Source organism: Tachyglossus aculeatus, assembly GCF_015852505.1.
Source record: "Tachyglossus aculeatus isolate mTacAcu1 chromosome 12 unlocalized genomic scaffold, mTacAcu1.pri SUPER_6_unloc_3, whole genome shotgun sequence".
NCBI classification, from domain to species: Eukaryota; Metazoa; Chordata; class Mammalia; order Monotremata; family Tachyglossidae; genus Tachyglossus; species Tachyglossus aculeatus.
The window spans coordinates 5955735-5962661 of NW_024044830.1; positions in this window are offsets into that span (position 1 = coordinate 5955735).

Sequence of the window (6927 nt, forward strand, 5' to 3'; positions counted from 1 at the left end):
TATTATTTATTGTATAATATACTTCAATATTTAAGTATTACTTCAATCAATCAATCAATCAAATTGAAGTACAACAGAAGGTCAAGATACATTCTTTGCACACAAGGAACTTATACTTTTCAAAAATGTTACAGGTGCCTGTGACTCACAGCCATTCAGTGTCAAAACTAGAATGTGATCTTGGGTTGCTTTTCTTTTCTTTTTTTTGCCAAGTCAATCTGAATATTGGATTCAACCATGACTACCCAAATGGGCTTGGGTGCCTATTCTCCCTACCACGATATATCTCCAGTGCCCAGAGTTGAAATAGAAAGCTATTATTAATCATGGAAAGAGAATGATGAGTCCGTTGAGGTTGTTCTAGGAAGGAGTACCAAAGTGGGAACCACGTGGGATTGGGCAGTTATTTAGGTTGTGAGGTCCGGGACCACAGAGAGAACAGGATCCCGGGCCTCCGAGGTTGCCAGACAGTCAGCCGTCTTGGCGAAGCCTCAGGCCCGTCCTCCCACAGGAAATAAGCCGGCCATCATCTGAAGCCGTCATCCCAAGCCCGTACTCTGGATGGATGGATGGATGGATGGATAGATGGATAGATGGTTGGATAGATCGATGGATAGATGGATGGATGGATGGATGGATGGATGGATGGATGGATGGATGGATGGATTGAAAGATGAATGGTTGGAAGAATGGATGGATGGAAAGAAGGAAAAATGGATTAATGAGAGAGGATGGATTTGAAAAGACAGATGGAGCTGCAGTCATCCTTTCCTCCCATCTCCCATACCTCTGAGGGCACAGACAGCCGGAGAGCCGAGACGGGGAGAGAGGATCCTAACAGCTCCCAACCCCTACCCAGACCTTTCTGTCACCCCCACCAGCATCCAGGACAGACAAGATGGAGTGAGCCTCTCTTTCAGCAGAGGTCGATGATCCCCAGCCCAGGACATGCCCGGTGACTCCGCACTGGAGCAGAGGGAACGAGAGTGTCAGGGAAGGGAAATTTCAATATCAAGCCTGGATATAACAGGAATTTTCCTGTTCTTTCTTAATAATAATAATACTGTGGTAGTGCCTACCCTGTGCCAAACACCATACACAGTGCTGGAGTAGATATGCTGTAATCAGATTGGACACTATCCCTGTCCCACATGGGGCTCATCGTCTTAAGCCTCATTTTACAGAAGAGGAAACCGAGGATCAGAAAATTTAAGTGACTTTCCCGAGGTCGCCCAGCAGGTAAGTGGTGGAGCCGGGATTAAGACCAAGGTCTCTTAGACTCCCTGGACCACCCTCTTCCCACTAGGCTGTGCTGCTTCTCCAATTATGTAGAATTGTATGACCACAATCCTTGCAGATATTTGCAAATGGAATAGACTTCTAGGAGTCAGGAATGGTTTCAGTGCCCCTGACCCAAGGCAGGTTGACTGGAGGAGATGAACAACCTGGTTTGTTTCTTTCTACCCTAGTGCTTAGTAAAGTGTCTGGCACATAGTGAGCATGAAAAATGAACATAAAAAAAACCCGAGATTCCCTCCAACCCAAAGATTGTCTCCTCTCCCGTGCACCTTTCTTTGGAATATTATTCTCATCCCTATCTTTTCTAAATGTCAGCGTGGCTCAGTGGAAAGAGCACGGGTTTGGGAGCCAGAGGTCATGAGTTCTAATCACGACTCTGCCACTTGTCAGCTGTGTGACTTTGGGCAAGTCACTTAACTTCTCTGGACCTCAGTTACCTCATCTGTAAGTAAAATGGGGATTAAGACTGTGAGCCCCACGTGGGACAACCTGATAACCTTGTATCCCCCCCAGCACTTAGAACAGTGCTTCGCACATAGCGCTTAACAAATACCATTATTCTTATTCTTATTCTTATTCTTATTTTATGTCCTTAAGCAGTCAACGTCAACTCTCAGAAAATGACCAATCTCAACCTGAAGACAGAATTCACCCTGCTGGGATATTCGGAGGTGCACGAGCTGCAGCTGGTCGAGGCTGCCCTGTACCTCCTAGTCTACCTGGTGGCCCTAACGGGGAATCTCCTCGTCGCTGTCACCGCCCTCTACCGGCACCTCTACACCCCCATGTACTTCTTCCTCAGGCACCTGTCCGTCCTCGACTTCCGTCACCATCCCCCAATCCTTCCATATCTCCCTGACCGACCGTAGATACTTTTCCTTTCTGGGCTTTGCCACCCATGTCTTTTCAGTGGTTCTGTTTGTCACTTCAGAGATATTCATCCTCACAGCCATGTCCTAGGACCACTACGCCACCATCTGCCGTCCCCTTCGCTTTGAGGTCGTCATGAACTGAGGGACCTGTGGAAACATGGCGGCATCTTCCTGGCTCACGTGATGACTTCCCTGGGGAGGATCGTTGGAGGAAATGGCTTCCATTCAGGGGTGAGAATCGTCATCTTCTGACTTGAATGATCCCAGTATTGGACAGGGATCCGATCTTTGTACCCAAGCGTGAGTTCCCCAAATTTTCCCATAGGAATCAATTAATCCATCAATTAATTATATTCACTGAATGCTTACTATGTGCAGACCACTATACTAATCACTTGGGAGAGGTCAGTATAACAGAGTTGATAGACATATTCACTGTCTACCACTCAGGAGCACTTTTTGTGAATGAACTGAGCCTGAGCACTGTAGTAGGTGATTTCAATAGAATAGTGGAAGTCATAGGCATGTTCAATCAGTCAATCAATGGTATTTATTAGACTCAGACTATGTGCAGAGCACTGTTCTAAGCACTTGGGAGAATACAAAGAGTTAGCAGACACAATCCCTGCCTTCAACAAGTTTAAAATCTAACAGGGGAAAAAGCCACCAGAATAAACTACAAACAAGAGGAAGAAAGAAAAGGGGATATTTTACTGTGTAAAAATAATAAGGTATGTACAGTATTGACACTAATACTAAGGAGGTTTGTGTGTATTCAAGTTCATAGGTGGTACAAGAGTCTGAACAGGCAATTCATTCATTTATTCATTCAATCGCATTTATTCAGCGCTTACTATGTACAGAGCACCGTATTAAGTCCTTGGAAAGTACAATTCAGCAATAGAGACAAACCCTGCCCACAATGGGCTCACAGTCTAGAATAGGGGAGACAGACAACAAAACAAGTAAACAGGCATCAATAGAGATAAATAGAATTATAGATAGATACAAAACAAATGAAGTAAACAGGCATTAATATAAATACATAGAATTATAGACATGTACATATATACATAAGTGCTGGGGGAAAGCAAAAGAAGAGAGATGGGCGATGCGGAGGGGAGGAGGAGCTAAGAAAAAGGGGGGCTTAGTCTGGGAGGAAAAGGGGGACTCGTAATAACCATACTTGTGTTATTTATTAAGCGCTTACTACGTGCTAAGCATTGCAATAAGCACTTGGATGGATACAAGATAATCAGATCCCACTTAAGGCTCACAGTAGGAGCAAGAACAGGAATTCAAGTCCTCATTTTTGCAGAGCAGGGAAGACACAGAGAAGTTAAGTGAGTTGTCCAAGGTCACACAGCAGGCATATGGTAGATCCGAGATTAGAAACTGTGAGCAAGATACCATCAGTGGAAAATAGGAAGGCAAAGGAGAGTAAGTAGGTTGGACTGAAGGACAGTACTGCCTAATGGACAGAACAAGAGCATGGGAGTCAGGAGGACCTGGCTTCTAATCCTGGCTCTGCCACTTGCCTACTGTGAGACCTTAGGCAAATCACTTGACTTCTCTGTGCCTCAGTTACCTCATATGTCAAAAAATGATTAAGACTGTGAGCCCCATGTGGAACAGGGACTATGTGTAATAATAATGATGGTATTTATTACGCGCTTACTATGTGCAAAGCACTATTCTAAGCGCTGGGGATGTTACAAGGTGATCAGGTTGTCCCTTGGGGGGCTCACAGTCCTAGTCCCCATTTTACAGATGAGGTAATTGAGACACAGAGAGGTTAAGTGACTTGCCCGGTCACACAGCTGACAATTGGTGGAGCCGAGATTTGAACCCATGACCTCTGACTCCAAAGCCCGTGCTCTTTCCACTGAGCCATGCTGCTTCTCTTATGTAACCCAATTTGCTTGTATCCACCCCAGCACTTAATACAGTGTCTGGTACTTAATAAGTGCTTAAGAAATGCTACAATTATTATTATTATTATTATTATTATTGTTATTATTATTATTATTATTATTATTATTATTATTACAAGGGACTAAAGAGTGTGAGCTGGGGTGTAGTTGTAGAACAGAGGCACAGAAAAGTGAAGTGAATTCCCCAATGTCACGCAGCAGACAAGTGAACGAGATGAAATTAAAAATAATAGTAATAATAATAATGATATTTGTTAATTACTTACTATGTGCCAAGCACTGTTCTAAGCACTGGGGTAGACACAAGGTAATCACGTTGTTTCACGTGGGGTTTACAGTCTAATCCCAATTTTACAGATGCGGTAACTGTGTCCCAGAGAAGTGAAGTGACCTGCCTAAAGTCACCCAGCTGATATGTGGCAGAGCCTGGATTAGAACTCAAGTCCTCTGACTCCAAGGCCCATGCTCTACCTGCTGGGCCATGTTGCTTCGATGACTTTGAGAGCTCACTCCTACCTCCTTGAACTGTTGCTTTGGACTCTTCCAAGCATTTAGTACAGAGCTCTGCACATGAAAAGCTCTTAATAAACACCCTTGATTGACTGACCAATTGATTGATTACACTTATAATTTCTTTATGTTTACTGGAATGTAGAAACCCCGATTCCTTGTGGATGGAAGACAGGAATAGAAAACATGCACAGTGATTAAAGGTTCATTCATTCAATCGTATTTATTGAGCGCTTACTGTGTGCAGACCACTGTACTAAGCGCTTGGGAAGTACAAGTTGGCAACAAGATGATAAGATCAAGCTTGCATTCAACTTGCTGAGAAGTTGGGGGGAAGGGTGAAGTCAGTAAAGTTGAGGACTGAGAAGCAGCATGGCCTCATGGATAGATCACGGGCCTGGGAGTCAGAGGATTTGGGTTCTAATTTCAGCTCCCCCACCCATCTGTTGTGTGACCTTGGGCTATTCACTTCGCTTTTCTATGCCTCTGTTCTTCTGTTCTCCCTCTTACTTAGACAGTGAGCCCCGTGCGGGACAAGGACCATGTCCAACCTAATTCACTTGTATCTACCCTAGCACTTAGAATAGTGTTCGACACACCATAACCTCTTAACAAATACCATTTCCGATCCCTGAGCAGGAGGGGAGCCCCGTATCACAGAGTCTGTAACAGCCATCCAGACTCTAGCTCTTGCCATTCCTCCTGACAGGGACTTCCTCACCTTTCAATCCACTCCTTTCTGTGTCACTCTTGCGCTTAGATTTGCTCCTTTTATTCATGCCTCTATGAGTCCCACAGCACTTACATCCATATCAGTCATTTATTTATTTATATTCACCTCTGTTTCCTGTTATAAACTGTGAGCTCATCATCGGCAGGGATAGGGCCTACCAACACTTTTATGCTTACTCTTCCAAGTGTGTAGTTCAGTGCTTTAAACTCAGTAAACATTCAATAAATACGATTTATTTAAATACAATTTATTGAATGACTGATCGATAACCCCACAAGGCCTCTGCTCTCCCCAGAGAGCAGAGAGAAGCAGCGTGGTTCAGTGGAAAGAGCACGGGCTTTGGAGTCAGAGGTCAATCCCGGCTCCGGCAACTGTCAGCTGTGTGACTTTGGGCAAGTCGCTTAACTTCTCTGTGCCTCAGTTACCTCATCTGTAAAATGGGACAACTTGATCACCTTGTTACCTCCCCAGCGCTTAGAACAGTGCTTTGCACATAATAAGCGCTTACCAAATACCATCATTATTATTATTATCTTCAAAATCCGGCTTAAATCTCATCCCGTCCCACACTGAGAAGCAGCGTGGCTTAGGGGAAAGAGCACGGGTCTGGAAGTCAGAGGACATGGGTTCTAATCCCAGCTCCACCACCTGTCTGCTCTGAAACCTTGGGCAAACCACTTAACTTCTCTGTGCTTCAGTTACCTTATCTGTAAAATGGGGATTAAGACTGTGAGCCCTACCTAGCACAACCTGATGACCTTGTGTCTACCCCAGTTCTTAGAACTGTGCTTGGCATATAGTAAGCGCTTAACAAATACCGGCATCATCATCATCATCATCACCTAGAACGTTTCCCCATTTATTTCTCTTCTCTTCAGATCACACCCACTAACATCCTTTGCTTTTCTAAAGATTTCTTAAGCTCCTTATTATCAGGTAACGTGTCCGCTAATGCTGTCATATCGTAATCTCTACCCAAGACCGTAGTACACTGCTCTGCACATACTAAGCACTCAGTAAATACGACTGATTTTTTTACATGCCCTATTACTTAAGCACTTACTTTTCCTTATTCCTTCTGTCTACAACTTTAGTGTCTGCTTCCCCCCTCTAGACTGAGGAGAGGGTGTATGTTTTGATACTCTATCATAGTCTCTTAGAGATCTTAGCATAGGACTCTGTACACTTTAGGAGCTTAATAAATACTACAGATTGAATGATTGATTAAATGACCTCTTCAGTACTTTTTCACCACCTCTGCGGTTATGCACGTTTTGTAGACCCAGCTAGTAGGAGATTGAATCCTTCCAGAGGCCAGTGAGGACTTATTTTAAGGTACTCGTTATGCTCTTACTTTGTGCTAGCCAATGAACTATGTGCTGGGGTGGATACCAGCTAATCCCAGACCAAGCCCCCCTTTTCCTCTGCTCCCCCTCCCCTCCCTTCTCCATCGCCCCAACTCGCTCCCTTTCCTCCAACCCCCTCTCCCTCACTACAGTACTTGTGTATATTTGTACATATCTATAATTCTATTCATTTATAATAATGATGTGTGTATATATATATATATATATATAAT